Source organism: Acomys minous, assembly GCF_964271855.1.
Source record: "Acomys minous genome assembly, chromosome: 1".
Lineage (NCBI taxonomy): Eukaryota > Metazoa > Chordata > Mammalia > Rodentia > Muridae > Acomys > Acomys minous.
Window position 1 is genome coordinate 52998696 of NC_140483.1, and position 19203 is coordinate 53017898.

Sequence of the window (19203 nt, forward strand, 5' to 3'; positions counted from 1 at the left end):
ATTCTGAAGCATTCGCACAGCAATGACGTCACCCAGCAATGCATCCCTCGGGCGCCTATTAAAGCGTTGCCTGTGTACATACACATGTATGGATCCCAGCTCTACTGATGCTGCCCAGGGCCACCCCCACCCACGCTCCCTCTCACCAGGTGCAGTAGGAACTCAGAGGGTCCTGTTGTGGCCATCCCAAGAAGGGGTTTTCCATCTCCACTTTGATTCACAGTCCACAAAGATGGCAATTTCCTGTTTTCCCAGCACATTTGCAGAAAACGTCCCCAAATATAGTCTGAAGTGCAACAAAGCTTCATCGCAGACACAAAGATACCAGAGCAGACCCAGCACAAGAGACGACATGTATTGATGTACTAGGAAAAAGAAACTTGAAGGAAACGTGGGACTGTACGTCTGTAACACATAATCATGTTTGAACACAAATGCCTGGGAATTAGGAATCCCAATGCCTATTTATTTTGTAATCCAAAAACCCTCCCTGTGTATAATCTGTTGGCTCCTGGACTCTCAGAACAAAATGAAGGCCCGTGCCCCTCTCTTTTATCTCTCCATTAGGTATTTCTCAAAAGACAGGAAATGAAAAATAGCTCCTGTCACCTCATCAATGCCTGGGGTGGGGGTAGTCTGTGACATCAGTGGCATAGGTGGGAAGGTCTTTCCTCACCTTCAGTTGGGTGTGTGGGGAAAGAATTGCAGTGGCTTTGCCAACACAGGGCCACACCCATCACATGAGTACCTGCTAACACCCCCAGAGAAACTACAGGCTCATGGGGATGGATGGTTGATGGTGAATGTTCAAATTATGCATCTATATCACCAAACCAGCTGCCATCTTGGTTGCTAATTCTCCTTGATGTCTTTGCCTGGACAGTTTCAGACATGTACTCTTCTTGGGCACAGGAAAGTAGTGTATTTGTCATTATATCGACGGGAATAAAGATACCAATGGTTCTAGTCCTGGCCCCGTTGCCCAGAGATGGCGATCTTGCCTTACCTCCCCACAGCCCACTTCCTCTCTAGAGACCTGCTGTAGTTTCAGAGAGAACAATGCTTACAAAATGTCAGACAAGGCTAGGAAGGTAGCATGCTGGATACAGAGCTTTCCGTACATGAGAGGAACCGAGTTCAGACTCCCAGTGCCCCCATACAAAAGCCAGGCATGACAGCATGGGCCTGTGATTTTGGCACTGGAGGACAGGGATTAAACAGATCCCTAGAGTTTGCTGGCTCACCAGCCTTGCCAAAGGTGGGAGCTTTGGGTTTAGTGGTGGACCGTGCTTTCAAAAAGAAGTAACATGTGCCTGGGGAGATGGCTCAGTGGGTGGAGCACCTGCTGTGAGCACTGGTGCAGTACAGCCCATGTAAAAGCCAGGCAGCTGTGGTGACTGTCTGTTAATCCATGCAGGAGGAAGACACAGGGGATCCCTAGGGAAAGCTGGCAAACTAGACTAGCTAAAATTAGTGAGCTCCAGGCTTAGCTAAAGACCCGGCCTCAATAAATAGCATGGAGAATGGTCAATAAACACATACTGTACATATTTAACACATATTCACATTTGAACACAAATGCCTGGGGATGAGGAATCCCAAAGCCTGCTTATTCTGTAATCAGAACACCCTGCCTATATACAATCTGTGTGCTCCTGGACTTTGTCAACTTTGGACCTGTGGCAGCTATACATGCAAACATACATGCATGCATGCATGCAGGCCACGCACATACAGAAGCAAATGAGTGAAGAGGCAATTGAGGAGGACATCCCAGTGTCAACTCTGGCATCCACACATGCACACTCATGGGCAAGTTCTCCCTACCCACCTCCCCCTCCCTCCCCCCTTTCCCTTTCCTTCTTCCCCCCTCCCCCTCTCCCCTCTTCCCCTTTCCCTCTCCTTTCCCTCTCCCTTTCCCTCTCTCTCTCCTCCCTCTCCCCTACTGGTCACAAGGTCACAAATATCTCAGCATAAGAAAACAGACATCTCAGCAATGTAATACACCACCCCACAGGCCTAAGGAATAACATCCACTAAAGTACCCTGTTTCCTTTCAGGTGAGGTTTTGGGAGACCCAAGTCCCCACCAAGAGTCCAAACGCTGCTCCCAACCAGAGCTTTCAACTCAATAAGTCATACTGAATGTTGCTGGGGTTGAATCAGGCACTTAATTGCTTTTCTCCTGATTTTAGCAATATTTGAAAACCAGTAATTTGAAAAGCAATATTACAATCTATCATTCATCTTTAAAAAGACTTGAAAATGTTTTCTTCATCTTCCTACTTTTAAATTACTTTTATTTCATGTAAATGATTGCTTTGCTTGTTGAGCACCACACACATACACATGGAGGCCAGTAAAGAAGATAGGATCCCCTGGGACTGGAGGTATAGGCAGTTTGGGGTTACAATGTGGAGTGCTGAGAATTGAATCCAGATCCTTTGCAAAACAGACAGTGCTCTTAACTGTGATGCCATCTCTCTAGCCTCAATTAAAAAAAAAATTACAAGGGATAGAGAGATGGCTCAGTGCACTGGACCCAGGGTTCAATTCCCAGCAACCCACATGGCAGCTCACAAACTGTAATTCCAGTTCCAAGGGTTCTGACACATTCACACTAATGCACACAAAATAACATTAAATAAATTATTTTTAAAAGTTATACTCACACAATTTAAGAGGCTGGAAAGATGGTTCAGCAGTTAAGAGCGCTTACTGCTTTTGCAAAGGACCTGAGTTCAGTTCCCGGCACGTATGTCAGATCACTCACAACGACCTGTAAATATATATATTGCTAGATAGTTTTGTCAACTAGACATAAGCTAAAATTATTCCACCCCCCACCACCACCGCCCCATCCCCCCCACCCCCGCTTAGATGTTGGCTGGCTTAGTCTTGCACGGGCAACCACAGCTGCTATGAGCTCATGAGCGCAACGGCTCTCTCATGTCCACAAGACAGTTTCCCTCCCCTGCCCTCTCCAACTCCAGCTCTCCCAGTCTTTCTTGAGGAGAGGGGACATAGCAGTGTTTTGGGCACCATTACAAAGGAAGTCATGTTTCTGGTATCGCTGTAAACATAATTCACTTGAGAGCAACTAAAAAGTAAATACACCAGTCTTTGCCATGCAAAGTGTCACCTCCCTGGCAAAAGCTCTTCATACTCATGCTCCAGACAGAGCCCTGACTCTGTCGGCCATGGCAGGCTTATTGCCCCCCAAACATTTGACCGATGATTAAGGGCATCCAATAAACAACAGCTCATGGATCTACCTCTCTGAGGGTTCTACTTGGCTTTCTGATGGTGTGATAAACACCATGACCAGAAGCAACTTGAGCAGGAAAGGGTTTATTTCACCTTACCTTCTACAGGCCACAATCCAGGGAAGCCAAGGCAAAAACCATGGAGAGATACTACTTACATGCTTGCTCCGTCCACCTTGCTCGCCTACCTTTCTCAAGTTCCTTGGCCCACCTGTTCAGGGATAGCTCCATGCACAGCATTCTGGGCCCTCATACATCAGTTAGCAATTAAGAGAACACCCTGCAGTTTCATCTGATAGATGCAGTTCCCCAGTGAGACTCCCCTCCCAAGTGTGTCTAGTTTTTGTAGAGTCGACAAAAGCTATGACTGTGTCTATATTTTATGTTCCACAGATAGGCCTTTGTATGCTATATACGTGTTAGGTGCCACTCTTGTCCTCAAGGGCTCATGGTCTAGAAAGATCTGATTTGGTTGAGGGTAGATGTTGACAAGTATAGCCCATATTGCGAATTCAGCCAACCTGTTTTAGAAAGCTTTTTTGAAGTCTGTGACATTTCACACTAATGTGATGCCCACCATCAAAGGACCAAATGACGGTGTAAAGACAGTATCTTCTAGCTAGCTTTCACAGAAGCAAGTCTCTGATGTTTGGTTTGAGCTAGAAGCTTAAGGGTTTGGGCTGGTCACTTACGTAGCCTTCAATTTGAAATGTATTCCATCAGTTTCAAGCGGCATAGTGTCTCTAAAAAAGAAAAAGAAAGAAAGAAAACTGGGAGGGAAAGAGAGCAAACAGCACCGGCAGAGTAGAAGGCAGGCAACACGGCTCATTTAAGGCCCTCATTTGTGGATTGGCGGTTCTTCTGAGTACACAGGCACCTGCAAGGAAAGAGGGGTCTGTTAATCTAACAATGCAGCGGTTCATTAGCAACTCGGAAGTCAAAACTGAGTCCTGGGGTTGCAGTCCGGTGGTAGAGAACTTGCTGTACATGTAAAGTTTCAATTCCCTGGTACTACAAAAGAAGGAGGAGAAGAAGAAGAAGAAGAAGAAGAAGAAGAAGAAGAAGAAGAAGAAGAAGAAGAAGAAGAAGAAGAAGAAGAAGAAGCTAAACTCAGCAGTTGTGGGTAACATATAAAGAAACAATAGACTCCAGTAAATTCTCACTAATCTGACATGGCTTGCCTGTGGCACTGTCTCCACCCCAACTCCTCGAACTGCCTTTTGTGCCTTTACTCAAACAATACTTAGCAAGCCAGTGCCCCATGTTCAAAGCCCCACAAATGAACCAATAAACAAATGAATCCCCTGCTTTGTAGAGTCTAAGCTTCGTGGGAAGAGAAGAAAAAACCAGACTGAATATAAAATGTGTGCCACATCAGGTGATGGTGGTAAGTGTCATGATGGGATGGAAGCAGGATAAGGAGAGAACTTGCAAATTGCATTCAGATTATGTGTGAATAAGAACAAATAATAAAATACTTGCAAAGAATAACTCCTGTTTGTCTACTAAATTAACCTCCTCCAATTCATTAATTTGTCAGTTAATTTCACCTCACGATAAATGGGAGTGAGCCAAGCAAGAGTGGCCTCTACCCACTTTACAGAGAAGAAAACTGAGGCCCAAAGACAGGAAATCGACTCCAAACGACACAAGAGGAATCAACTTTTTAATTTCCTACTGAGAGCTACATGTGACAGCTTGTTGTTTGTCTGTTTGTTTTTAATTACAAGGCAACTCTTTGCTCCTTCTAAGCAAGTTTTTCTTTTCATAGTATAGCTACTTTTGTGCCACAAAATGCTGGCAGTTTTGAACTTGTTTTCCCACAGGTGGGCAGTTCCTGCCTAGAGCCTTTGGCTCCCACTCTCCTGAAAGCCACTTCCTTTCTGAATCACACGCCACAGCTGGCAATAGATGACAAGCAATTTAGAAAACCAGATAAAAACACAGCCTTCTCTACTAGAATGCAAACAGTCTGATTTAGAGGAGCTAGGACAATGGAAATTACAGGAGGGGGGTGGGGCAGGCAGTGACATGGCACCGGGCTCCAAAGCCAGAGAAGGGTCCCTGAAGACAGCCCAGTCTCAGAGCAGCCAGGCTGAGCACAGTCTCAACTGCCTGAGGTTGGGGGATGGGGTGGGAAGCCTGGGGCACCTGTTTTGACACAGCTACAGAGGCTGTCAACCTCAGATCTAACTGAGCCTGTGACTCCTCCCACTAGGTTTTTGGAACTGTTCCTCCACGGCCAGCGGAATCCTGGAATCCTGGAATTTAGCAGGATGTTAGCTCTTCCCCAACCCTTTCACTGAAACCTCAGGTATTAGGGCTCCCCCAACCCCAGGGACCCTACAATCCTAGTGTTGGTCGGGTTTTCCATGTCAGCACACTGGGCTATTGCACCCAGTTACTGAAACGCTAGTCTCAGGCTTTCTGGGAAGGTATTTTATAGATGTGGTAAACAGCCACGACTTGACTTTATACAAAGAGAATGCTCTCCATAGAGCAAGTGGGCCCTGACCAAGGGATTGAAAAAGGCGCTAAAGCAAAAAACTCCTTGAGCTCTGTAAGACTTCTTCCAGGAAGAGGTGAGAGAGAGAAAAGCCCCAGGAACTTTGAGTCTTGGGAGAGCAAGAACGAGTAAGGGAGCAGTGGCAAGGGGCAAATACACCCAGAAAGATCTGTTCCAGGCAGGGCTTAGGCGATGGTGGGATGGATGCGTGAGAAATCTGTGTGGTTGGCTGAAGTAGGACATCTTGATCCTCTCTGAATTCTGCAGACCCTCGTCATCCTTCCTGAAGAGGAGTTGGGTCCTGAGTTTCCGTATCCATGGCCACAGCTTCAGGTACCTACAGGTAACTTCCCCTGCCTTGTTCCAACACCATAAGCCTACCTGGGTCTTTTCTTAACTATCCCACGCTGCGTATCTCAAATACAGTCAGCCCAGAGTCAATGGGCAGTCTTCCTTATATGCCATCCAGTTCTCTTCAAAAACCAAGTTCAGCCAGGCATGGTGGCGCACACCTTTAATCACAGTACTCGGGGAGGCAGAGGCAGGCGGATCACTGTGAGTTTAAGGCCAGTCTTGTCTACAAAGTGAGTCCAGAACAGCCACGGCTACACAGAGAAACCCTGTCTCAAAACAAACAAACAAACAAACAAAAAGATTCAGTGAGGCTCTGTCTCAAACAAACAGCAGCAGCCGGAGTCTGGAAAGGTGGGTCAAACAAACAGCAGCAGCCGGAGTCTGGAAAGGTGGGTCGGTGGTTAAGAGCACTGGCTGCGTTCCCAGAGGACATGGGTTCTACTCCCAGAACCGACCTGGCAGCTCACAACCATCCATATATAACTCCAGTGCCAAGGGCTCTGACACTCTCTTTGACCTCTGCTGACACCAGGCATAGAAGCAGAGCACAGACATATATGAAGGCAAAACACCCATATACATATAAAGAAACAAACAGCAAACAAAACAAACCACACACACACACACACACACAAGTACATGTGCACAAGGAAGAGAGAGAGTTCCCAAGCTAAATATATGTCACATCTATCCACCAAGTTATTCAAGTTCAAACTTGGAAGCCTGTATTCTCTCTCTCTCTCTCCCTCTCCCTCTCCCTCTCCCTCTTTTCCTCCTCCTGCCCCTCCCCCTCCCCTTCCCCTCCCCTCTCCCTCACTTTCTCATCCCCTCCCTTCCTCTTCTGACTTTTGATACATTGCCGAGTCCTTTGGATCCTACTTCCGAAATAACTCTTAGGTATGCCTGCGTGTCTTCACCTCCCATCCCAGCCTAACTCAGACCTTGACTCTGATTTACAGCACCCTCCTGGCCGTTTACCTGGTGCCGTTGCTGTAGTACACCTCAAACACTACCTTCAAAACGCAGATCTAACCATCCTCCCTGACTAAAGTCCTGAATGGATCCTGCTGATGAAGCAAATCGTCTAGCTTGTGTGACGGGGGCTTCTACCTCCCCCGCCAGTGTCACTGACATCTGTCCTGGTGCCTCACACTGGCATTTCCAAGCACCATATATATAACTTGCCCTGCTCCAAGGGCTGCCTTCTCTACGTGGACATTGCTGACCCAATCCAGTTCGTATTCTAGGAAGCAGAGTCTAAAATGGGTTGAGAAGTTTGAGAGAATTACCATGAGAAACTCTCGGGGAAGGAAAGGGAGGAGAAGGCGCAGAGAGAACCTTCGACATCATGAGGCTTAACCCTGTCAAAGGGAGGGAAGGAAGGAAGGAAAAGGCTTCAGGCAAAGAGTGGCAGCACAGAGGCTGATGACCAGGACAGCCTGGGTGAATGTGGCCTTGGCAGTGTGGGAACCCAGCTAGAGGCTCTTGACTGTCTGCACTGTCTCTAAAGGTGGGGCTACCGGGGACTTTTGGGAACAAAATAGTGAAGCAGCAAGAAGAGGAAAAGGGACGAAAGATAATGGGTACACAGATGATTTTTTTTTAAATACTATATGTGTCAGGCAGTGGTGGCCCATGCCTTTAATCCCAGCACTTAGAAGGCAGAGGCAGGTGGATCTCTGTGAGGGTAGAGGCCAACCTGGTCTATAGAGCGAGTTCCAGGACAATCAGAGCTCCACAAAGAAACCCTGTATCAAAAATACAAAGTAAATAAATAGATGATAGATAAAATAAAAATACTATATGTGTATATGAAAATGTCATGATAAAAACAATTTGTTTTATATAATTAATATACACTAATAAAAATGTCTACCCAGCTCTAACTTTGAATATTTTAGCAAAAAAAATCTCCCTGTGCTTAAAACTGATTCCTAGATTATTAGAAATTATCAGAGAACAAAGACTGAAATGCTTCCATAAATTTTATATGAATTTAAATTTTCTAATCCTTGAAAAATAACAAAATTACTTTCACCATGCTATGTTTAATAAGACAAAAAGGAATACCAATACATTCTGAAGTACTTTGAATAAATAAGAAAATGTAGGGTGGACCTCTACCTCTTAGGATGGCTATTCTCCAAAAGGCTGGGGTGGGGTACCTCGGTGATGAAACACTTGCCTGTTGTTTGTGAGGCTTTTGGTTCTGTCTCTAGCACTGAGGGGGTGGGGACAGTGAGGAAGTTTCTAAGTGAAGTAAAGATTGAATTATCACATAGTCCTTCGACCTCCATTCTGAGAGTATACCAAAAGGAAGTGACACTGCCACTCAGCCATCTGCGTTCCTGTGCTCATAGCTGTGTCTGCCACAAGAGCTGCATAAAGATGCTGTGATGTGCAAAAACAGTGGAATCGACTGGCCTTGAGAAGATACCCTACCACTAGCCACAACGTGGATGAACCTGGTGGACATCCACCCAGCTAAGGTAGGAAGAACACTGCATGATTTCCCTTTTACATAGGATCAAAAAGCAAGTGACCAATTGGTGTCCTCTTCCCTGGGGCAGGCCAACTCTCCCGCCCCAGCTTTCCTCAGTTGCCCACTGAGTGGGGCTGAGGCCTTGTGGGATTTTCCCTGTCCATTTTGGCATGTCCATTGATGTCATTCTTGTACAAGTAACATTATACAGACTGAACAAGCTATGTTTAGAAATATGTGTGTGTGTACATATATGCATGCAGTAACAATTTGCAAAACACAGGGCCATGAATTTGAAATAAAGCCTGGAGAGGTACATGGGAGGGATTGGAAGGAGAAAAAGGGAAGGGAGAAATGTTGTAATTAAATTATAACCTCAAATGTAAAAGAAAATTGATCTATTTTAAAAAAATATTTTCAGGTGATTGTAAATTGAATATTGATGTCCTTTCCACTAAGTGCTTATATCCACACAAAAAGGTAGCAAGCAATTGATGCGGAGTTTCTGAGAGAGGGAGTGAAGCAGGGGTTGCCATGGGAGGTAGGGAATGGGAGAAGCTGATCCAGGGACAAACAAGTCTGGAGATCCAATGTGTGGCCTGAGCACTGCAGTTAACAGTGCGGTGTTTAGGGCTTTTCTGGATGGGCAGAATCAGCCTGCTCTTACTGATGGCTCGGGGTGCATGGGTGTGCTCATGCTCAGTCCTTCCTTCCTTCCTTCCTTCCTTCCTTCCTTCCTTCCCTCCTTCCTTTTTTCCCTCCTTTCTTTTTTGAGACAGGGTTTCTCTGTGTAGCCCTGGCTGTCCTGGAACTTGCTCTGTAGACCAGGCTGGCCTGGAACTCACAACGATCCACCTGCCTCTAGCCTCCTGAGTGCTGGGATTAAAGGTGTGCGCCAACCACCACGCCCAGCTGCTCGTGTTCTTCGCTGTAACATCCCTTCTGTTCTCTGTGATCTCGCAGCATCATCCCAAATGTCTACAACAAAATTTAATTTGAGTAAGTTTTCTTTTTTAATTTCTTCATCTAAAGGAAGGGTTGGAGGAGTAGCTTTGGAACTAGTAAATTAAGAAAAAGAAAATGGAGGCTGGAGAGATGGCTCAGCAGTGAAAAGCACTCTGCTATTTCCAGTGGATTCAAGCTCAATCCACAGCACCTATGTCAGAAGGCTCCCACCTGTAACTCCAGCTCCGAAGGGGTCTGATGCCTCGGGCCTCTGCAGGCACCCACATTCGTATGTATGCATGCGTGCGTGCGTGTGTACGCACACGCACAGGCACACACACACACACACACACACACACACACACACTGTAACAGGCAGACCCAGAAAATATGACACAAATCAAAGGGCTGTCAGATACCTGGTAGCTCTGGCCTGAAACACTTAGGAGGCTGAGGCAGGAGGATTACAAATTCAAGGATAGCTTGGGAAACAGTGAACATCTATTTCAAAATAAAAGTATTAACAGGGCTGGAGATACAGCTCAATAGTAGAGCACTTACCTAGCATCTATGAGTGCCTAGGTTCAAATACTTGATATGCGCGCGCGCGCGTGTGTGTATATGTGTGTGTGTGTGTGTGTGTGTGTGTGTGTGTGTGTGTGTGTGTGTGTGTGTGTGTGTACTATACAAATATTTCACAGAGCTGAACTAGACAGTGTGTGTTTTCCACCTTTGGCTTGGAGACCCTCCTATTGGTAACTGGGAGTCACACCAGTTCATCACAGCCTCACATTTGTGCTAACTGGAGGAAGCTCTACCCTCCATGCCTTACTGACATCTCAGTGTCATCAATTTCCCATGTGTCTCCTGGGCCCAGTGCATCCTCCACCCTTCCCAAGGCTATTGCCAGCCCACCCTACCCTCTGCTACCTGTGATTTTCCCTTCCCCACCATCCAAGCAAACTCCTCCCTCATCCCCTTGTTTCTTGGCCTCTTATGTGGCTGCTTCTGTCCCTAATTTCTCCCCTCTGAGCTACCCTCAAAGGGGCTCTTAACCCTCCAATTGCCTCACAGACTTGTAGAGTACTGCTCCAGATGAACCCTGCAGTTAAATGGTTAAATCCACACTCCTTATTCTGTTGGTCTAAGGCTTGACAACAGGCTTTCAGGCTGTGTTACTGGTTGGGTGACACATCTGGGACCAGTACCCGCCGCTGCAACAGCAGTGCTGGCTTCACTCACCCTGGTCTCCATTTAAATTACCCCACACTCGCTATTCGTTCCACAGCGAGCTAATGTCTAAAAGCAAGAACATGTATTAGCCCTTAATAAGCCAGTTTCCGGGTTGCCTTTAGCTGAAATCCAGGGTACAGTTTGATTGACTCTAACACAATTTCTTACCAGTATACTTGGAGAGGCTCATCCAATGGAGCTGGGAGAATTTCCCTGTATCCATTATGATATCCTCAGTGGGTACCAAAGTCAGTAGCTTTTTCATATCAGGATGGAATGTGCAGTACCCCAATAATTAAGAAATGAAAAGAGGGAGACATTATTTAAAAAACAAAAATAAACAAACAAACAAAAAAAACCTCTTTCTTGAAAAATAAATAGCCCTTAGCCCAGCCCTCAGCTGAACTGCGGTGAGCTGCATATATCTGACTGAAAGAAGAAATATGTGAGGCTGTGTAAAATGCACTGCCACTTACAATATTTAGAAGATGTATATGCCTTTTTTGGTTTTAAAGCGGAAACTCACCTTTTCATTTTTAGTCCTTTTGCTTTAAATTACACACTGGTTAACCGTTTAGCTGCCAGTTCTCTTTGTTTCAATTATTTTCCTCAAAGTCATGTCTTGTCCATCAACTGGAGAAAAACATTTGTTTTGGACAGAGCCTCTCTGTGGCCCCAGGAGGCTCATCTTGAACTCACAATCCTCCTGCCTCAGCGTCCCAGGGGCTGGCATTCCTTGTGTGTAGCAGCAGGCCACCTCAACCAGAAAACTATCAAATAGCTTTCTAGTTCAGGAGCCAATTATAGGAAAGGAAGATCAAGATTGTCTAAATTACACGTTAAAGGATGATTTTTTTTTTAAAGGGCTCATTCTTGTACCAGGAGAAAAATTCCAACATGAAGTATTGGGAACCGTGGAGTTTGGATGGCGCTTAGAATCCCCTGGGTTAATCTGTAACGGCCAATTCTCATCTTTAAATTCCCCCTAATGACTAAAACTTGGTTGTAGTAATTATTTAAGAGCTCCTTAAGGAGAATAAGGAAGATAAAAGCCTAACTCCAAGATCAACATGAAAGGGCTCTAATTTCATGGGGACCTGCATAGCTCACTAGAGGTTAAAGATAATAACTGTTTTTCCTGTGTCTCTTCCATTTTATTTAACAATCCAAGTAATGATATAGGGGGAGGGGGAGGGGCTGGACCTGCACAACTGAGATTTATCCTGAGTTGCTAATAACTGGGCAGGAAGCTCCTGTTCTCCACAGGGCAGGGCAAGAGCTGGCCACGGCAGCAGCAGTTCACCGGGCTTCACAATGCCATTTCCTGTGGTACAGGGGCATCATACGCCACACTACTGGTGAAGTGCTGGCTGGAGAAACTGATTTATAGGGGCCAATGGTGGCAGCAGATTGCAATGAGTGGTCCAAATTCCCAAGGTGGGCTACAGACATGGCTCAGTGGTTAAGAGCAGAGACTGCTCTTTCAGAGGACCCAGGTTCAATTCCCGGCGACCGCATGGCAGCCACAACCATCTGTGTAAATCCAGCTCTAGGGGAGTTGACGTGTTCTAGCCTTCAAGAACACTAGGCATGCAGACAAAGCACACACATAAAACAAACAACCAAACAAAAATTTGTGCTCTGGTATGAAACCAGTCGCTACCTGTGACCTCGGTCAATTAAGTATGTGTTCCTCCACCTCAGTTTGCTCCGCTGAAAAGTGACCATGTATCACAGGATGCCGTGACTTTTTCCAGTTCTAAGCTTCTGGCGCCGAATGCATGTTGAGTCTGTCTGTGTGTTACCTGAAGAGGTTCATGAATTCTGTGAGAGAAAAACAATGTAGTAATTTAATCCAACTGCTAATGTCCCAATGTAGGGAGAAAGCACAGACTTCCACTCCACAGAAGTGATGTAGAAATCACTAAAATACTTAAAAATCCCTAACTCCGCTTGTAATCTCTTGTTTTTGTGGTTTTGAGACAGGGTCTAACTCATGGTGATGTCATTAGACCTCTGTTGTCATTTCTTCTCCTCACCTTCTTTTCCTTCTTTCCTTTACTGATTTTGAACAGTGGCAGAAGCAAACCCCAGGCCATAGACACATGCCCTGCCACTGAGCTCCTTCCCTAGATCTGTGCTTTTGACATGCAAATAAGGGAGTGGGGAGATGGCTCTGTGATTAAGAGCAAGAGGGCCCAGGTTCGGTTCCCAGCCCCCACATGGCAGCTCAGAACTACCTGTGACTCCAGTTCTGGGGGATCTGACACCCTCTTCTGATGGCCATGAATACCAGGCACATACGTGATGCACATCCATATATGCAGCCAAAACATAAATCCTACGTGCGTGGTGGCACATAGTTTTAATCCCAGCACTCAGGAGACAGAGGCAGGCACATCTCTGAGCTTAAGGCCAGCCTGGTCTACAAAGTGAGTTCCAAGACAGTCGGGGCTACACAGAGAAACCCTGTCTTGAAAAACAAAACTAAAGTACATATATAAAAATGTCAAATGCAAATGAAAACAGTAGCATGACATTTCATCTGTCAGATTAGTAATAATGAAAAGTTTAGAGATAGCCAACGGCGGTTAGGTATTCAAACACTTCCTGATGGCAGCAGAGGGCCCGGGAGACTCTTTCATTGCAAGCATGAATACCTAAATTCAATGGCCACACCCACTTAAAAAAAAAAAAGCCAGTCAGTGGTGGCAAAATGCATTTTATCCCAGCACTAGGGAGGCAGAGACAAGGAGATCTCTGTAAGTTTGAGGCCAGCCTAGTCTACAAAGCAAGTTCCAAAACAGCCAGGGCTACACACAATAAAAGTCCCATCTCAGCCCCCCCCTTCAAAAAAAAAAAGGGAAAAAAAAAAACCAGGTGTGGAGACACATGTACTTGTAAACCCAGCACCAAGGAGGCAGAGACAGGAGGATCCCTGGGACTTGGTAGTCAGGCCAGCCTACTTAGTGAATTCCAGACCAGTAAGAGATCTTGCCTCAGTTTTTTTTTTAAGTTAGAGAAATGCCTGAGGAACAACACACAGACACACACATATACATGCATGCATGCATACCTACACACGTGTGTATGCCTATATACACATGAGCACATACATCCACATACTCACATACAAAAATGCTCTGGAAATGAAAAGGCATCCACAGTCTTCTGGGATCCAATTTCAAATCTGTATAACCTCGAACATATTTTTCTTGAGACATGGTTTCTCTACATAGCCCTGGCTGTCCTAGAATTCACAGTGTTAAACAAGGCTGTCCTCAAATTCACAGAGACTCGACTGTCTTTAGCCCCAAGTGCTGGGATTAAAGGCATGTGGCACCATGCCTGTCAGTAGCTAAAGGACATATTTAACATATTCAACCTCTAGGAATTTAACTGGCAGCTGTGCTTACAAAAGGATACTAAGCTGTGTACAAAGGCCTGTCCATGCCAGAATGGCTCGAAACGGCCACAAGCGGGAAAGCGGCTGACTGCATTACAGTGCATCCATCTTAGGAGATAAGAAGTGGGTTCTAGAAAACATTTTTTCGTGCTGACATGAAAAAAAAAAAAAAGGTCAAGACTTCCAGCATGGAAACCGTGCAGCAGAGTAATATAAGTAATAGGATACAATTCATTTTTAAGGAGAGAACATGTTAACTGATGGCGGAACTACGTGTCAAGATGTCCGTTTTCTGCTTCTGTCGTGCCATGCGCTGGAGCCTGGGGCTGCTCTGAAATTCTGGACCATGGTCACTTACCTTTAATCTAAGGGGGGAAGAAAACTCCTAAAGCAAGAAACAGCCTTGAAAAGTGACAGAGAGGCTATATCACATAATGATGGCTGGACCTAGGAACATCCTGTGTGCTGAGGCCAGTGTGGCCCTTGCTTGGCTTCATGGGAGGTAGGAACTAGACAGTACGGGGCTCTGTAGGCATAAGTGCTTTGTGGCACATCTGTCCTCCTTGCCTATAAAACATCCCTTTTCCCTTCTTTTTGGTAAGAAGACCTGTTCGTGTGTCAGGGACTACTTTCCCTCCACCCCTTAGACTGTGTTTCATGTTGCGGGGTGGACAGTGACCTCCAGTTACAAGAATGGTCATTGTCCCTGGCCGAACTGTCATGATAGCTTCCAAGAGAGAGACTGCCCAAACAGGGTGGAGGAGCGCCCCCCACAGAACCTCTACTGGAGCTTGTAGACAAAGGAGTTAATCTCCGAGAGCAGAGCGAGGCTGCCACAGCGAGTATCTGGAACTGATGTGTCCATTGTCACCAACACCTGGCTACAGCTTTATCTGAAAATGTGGCAAAACACAGGAAGGCAGACTGCGCGATGAGAGACAGATTCCTGTGGACGCAAAGCACCTGCACCCAGCCTGCAGGCGCCTTTTCCATTTTTTATGAGCTTGAAAATTCTCACTCTTCCCAGAACTATCGGTACCCCAAATCTCAACAAATATAAGCACCTCGGGAATTTGTTCAACTGTGGCAGTGCCCGCAGTACCAATCCAGACCCTCCAGCACCTGCATTAGCCACAGATGCCTCCTGTTCCGTCCCACATGTCCTCGTCCTCCCCCCCAGCCCAGAAGAGGGGACCAACAAGAACGGAACCCCAGTGACAAGCTTGTGGCACACCAGTGTCACCCTTCAGTGTTCCTCGCTACTCAGATTTTCGCTAGGCAAACACTTCTGTTTGCTGTCAGTGCCTTACGGATGGCTAAGGCAGGGCCTGAGGAGAGGAGGAGTGCCTGTCCTCCAAGTGTGAGGACCTGATTTTGGCCTCTTGGGTCCCATGTAAAAGCCTGGTACAGTGGCACGTGTCTGGAACTTTGGCACAGTGAGGCCAGAGACTGACAGACTGGAGTTCATTGGCCTACAAGCCTAGCAGACTTCAGATTCCGTAAAACCTGTCCCCCAAAACTAAGGTGGACAGCAATTGAGGAAGAAGCCACCATCAACTTCTGGCCTCCCTGGGCATGAACACCTGCATGCACACATGGATACACCTATATACACACATAGATACACACACACACACACACACACACACACACACCAGGTAATCTTAGTTTTAATAGCTATTAGGCATCATATAGATATGATGTAATCACAGTAGTAGACATGGAAGCTCCAATGCTCCTTCAGTGCTGGGCACACAGTCATCAGTCTCAGTGATCTGCTGTGTACAACAGGGAGGTCACATGAATGACTAAAGTGCACATAAGTCCATTGCATGCAGAGCATCATGTTCGCCACTCAGGGTGCAGAAGTGAACTTCTAACTCACTTGGAGATGGCCACATATCTCCCCAGCCACTACTACCTGCCCTATAATTGCCAAGACCTCACCCTGTTAGCTCAGCAAGGCCAGGATCTAGTCGCTTTAGCCTCTGCACACCCACCCACTGCACCTCACGCGCACTGCCAGCTCCTCCAGCTAGCTGGCAACATTAGGATCACCTGCCCTGAGAAGATGCCTTCCTCCCCTGCCACACCTACTGCAGACTCAAACCTGTTCAACAAGCCCGACACGAAAAGTGACAGCCATAACAAGACACCTTACAAGCCGGTCTGCACAGATCAAAGGGCATCGTGAATGCCATATGTTAGCTGTGAACATGCCTCCTGTCACTTCTCTTCGGAGTGACAGGCTGCCAGTGACCCGTGGCAGCTATGGCTCAGTACAGTGCCCCTGTGTCTGGCTGTCAAGCTTGGCGTGACTCTGGGGAACCACAGAGGCATTTCAGTGTTAGACTTTGTTAGCCTCAATGATCTCAAAAGCGGGCACAAAATAAAGACAAGGCAAAAACCCAAATGGGAAACGCCACTGGTGTGTTGTTACCCAGCTCCACATCTGCATAGACTCAGGGCGCCACAACAAAGCACACAGCCTGGGCCACTCATCCGAATGCATGGCTGGAACCGGGCAGGCCTGGAGTCTGTCTTGGTATTTCCTCAGAAGATGATACGATAGCATGATGGGCAGCGGGTGGAGAGAGACAGTTGTGGAAGCTGCATGTTCAAGGTGGAGGAAGTGATGCCGTAAGGTTCTGAGAGGGCCTGCATCTGAGGATAGAGTGACACCCCCCATCGTGGGCCCACACAGCATGATGAGAGAACTGGAAATCCTCTGCCCTCTATTTCCTCCTTCCCTCCCTTCCTGTCTTTCTTTCCTTCCCCCTTTCTCTTTCTTTCCTTCCCTCCCTCCCTTCCATTTCTGCATTGCTAGGGATGGAAGCCGAGGTTTTTGCCTTGCACGTGCTAAGCAAGTACTGTACCATCCAACCGTATTCCCAGCCTGTGCTCTCTTTCTTCTACAAGGTCACCGCTCCCCATCATGTGCCTCCACCCACAGCATAACCACCTCCCAAATGGTCCATCTCCACATGAATGTCATGTCCTTTCAAGCCATGACACCAGTACAAGGCCTTCTCTGGCTTTGCTGAATGCCCAGTGGGTTTTCCGTTGTGCATAGTACACCAAAGCCAACACAGCTGGCAAGGGTAAGCTACAATACCAGCTGCGGTGAGCTGCAAGGAAGGGCCAATGGCGATTAAGCCTTCATCCTACCATCAGTGTCAGGCAGATGAGGACCATTTTCCCAGCACTACTCAGCTTTTCTCCCTCCACACTGCACACATTCTATTGAAGCAGCCGCTCTAGGCTTTATCAGCAGCATTGCACCCGTTGACTGGCCTTGTTTCAATCCACCCGACACACCACCACCTCTGTGTAGACATGCACTCTCTGAACACCGAGGACCTGGAGTCAAATAATCTTGATGCTGCCTTTCCAAAAGATAATATGCTAGCATGACGGCCAGCAGGTGATTCAAGCACTCAGGCTGAGTCTCTTAGCCATAGTATGCAGTTGGCTTCCGTCTAGAAGGCTACCATGGGATAACTGTAAACCATGTCCTCCACAGGCTCATGTTTGACCACTTGCCCCCCCCCCCCCACACACACACAGGTGGAGGCGCTATTTGGGAAGGTTGTGGGACCTTCTGGACGCAGGACCTACCTGGCCGACATAGGGCCACAGTGGGCGGAGCTAGAGGACTAAAACTACCTGGGCTGGGCAGAACTCTCTGCTTCCCGGTCCCCTCCAAGATGTGAGCAAGCTGGGCGTCCTGTTCCCGCTGCCACAGACAGGCACCATCTTGGCGGCATGCCTGCCCTGCCACGGAACCACAAGCCAGCATAAATTTTACCTCCTTTAGTTTGCATCTTGTCCAGAATTTGATTGTAGTGATTAGAAAAGGAACAAAATCAGGCCTCTTGACTGTCTACTGTCCAGCTTCTGCAGATCCGTGCCCCATGAAATGTCCCCGTCCAGGCTAACTGGATCAATTGCTACCCTCCTTAATTGTTTTCACATTGATTTATTTAATGTGTGAGGGGATTCTTTCTCTCCTTTCCCCACTTAGCTCCCAGGAACTGAACTCAGGTCTCTAGTCTTGGCGGCACACACTTTTACCCACTGAGCCATCTTGCTGGCCCCAACACCCTTAAACTATAGCTGTGATGTTCCATTTTCTAGAAAACCATCTCTCTGTGTATTTGTGTCACCACTACAATGAAAGCATCTTAAAGGAAGGGATTGTTTTACATTTGTTAGCTTGGTGCTTGATAAATAGGTGACCGGTAGATTCTTAAATCGATTGGGTTCTCTTCATCCTTGTAAGGTAGGGCTCAAATCCTGCCCCTTCCTTGGGGCCTCAGGCCTTTCACTCAGGAGGGAACCCTCTTCCCTTGAGCCAGCTCTAGCATCTATAGGCCTTAGTATCTACTTAGCAGCAATCTGCCTGAGACATAGTTCTTTTGTTCATTTCTTGCACTGCTATTTCTAATTTTCATGAGTTTAGACCTTCCTTTTAGGGACCATGGGATTTTCCTCCTTATCTCAATATTAAAAATCTAAAATAGGTCTCTATTGTCTTAATCACTGAATCTGCCTGAGTGAATTCAAATTGTTCATAAAAATTAATCATAGGAAATTCATATTCACTATTAACTAAAGGCATAAATTTTCTGAATCTGGAAACAGAAGTATAATTAAAAACAAATTGTTAGCGGGCAGTGGTGGCACACACCTTTAATTCCAGCACTCAGGAGGCAGAGGCAAGCAGATTTCTGTGAGTTCAACACTAGTCTACAGAGTGGGTTCCAGGACAGCCCAGGCTACACAATCTTTATCTGGAAAAAAGCCAAAAGCCAAAATAATAATAATAATAATAATAATAATAATAATAATAATAATAATAATAATGGTAAAGAAGTGTTTAAAGTAACTTGTCTAATTTATCTTCCCTGACATAGACATGTGTATATGGAGTGTCATCTTGTCTCTCACATGTTATAGAAGCCAGCCTCTAAGATAGCCCTCCCTTTCTTGCCCCACTCATGATCCAGGAA

General features: G+C 46.4%; 1 long non-coding RNA gene across 1 annotated transcript in view; it reads right to left on the reverse strand.

Annotated features, from left to right (window-relative positions):
• LOC311595912 overlaps positions 1-4071 on the reverse strand; it is a 43886-nt gene extending 39815 nt beyond the window's left edge. Inside the window, exons 1-2 of the long non-coding RNA XR_014778613.1 lie at positions 3958-4071; positions 2672-2778 (exon numbers count right to left, since the gene is read on the reverse strand). This is a non-coding gene — a long non-coding RNA (uncharacterized lncRNA). The remainder of the gene's footprint in view (positions 1-2671; positions 2779-3957) is intronic.
• Between the last annotated feature and the right edge of the window lie 15132 nt (positions 4072-19203).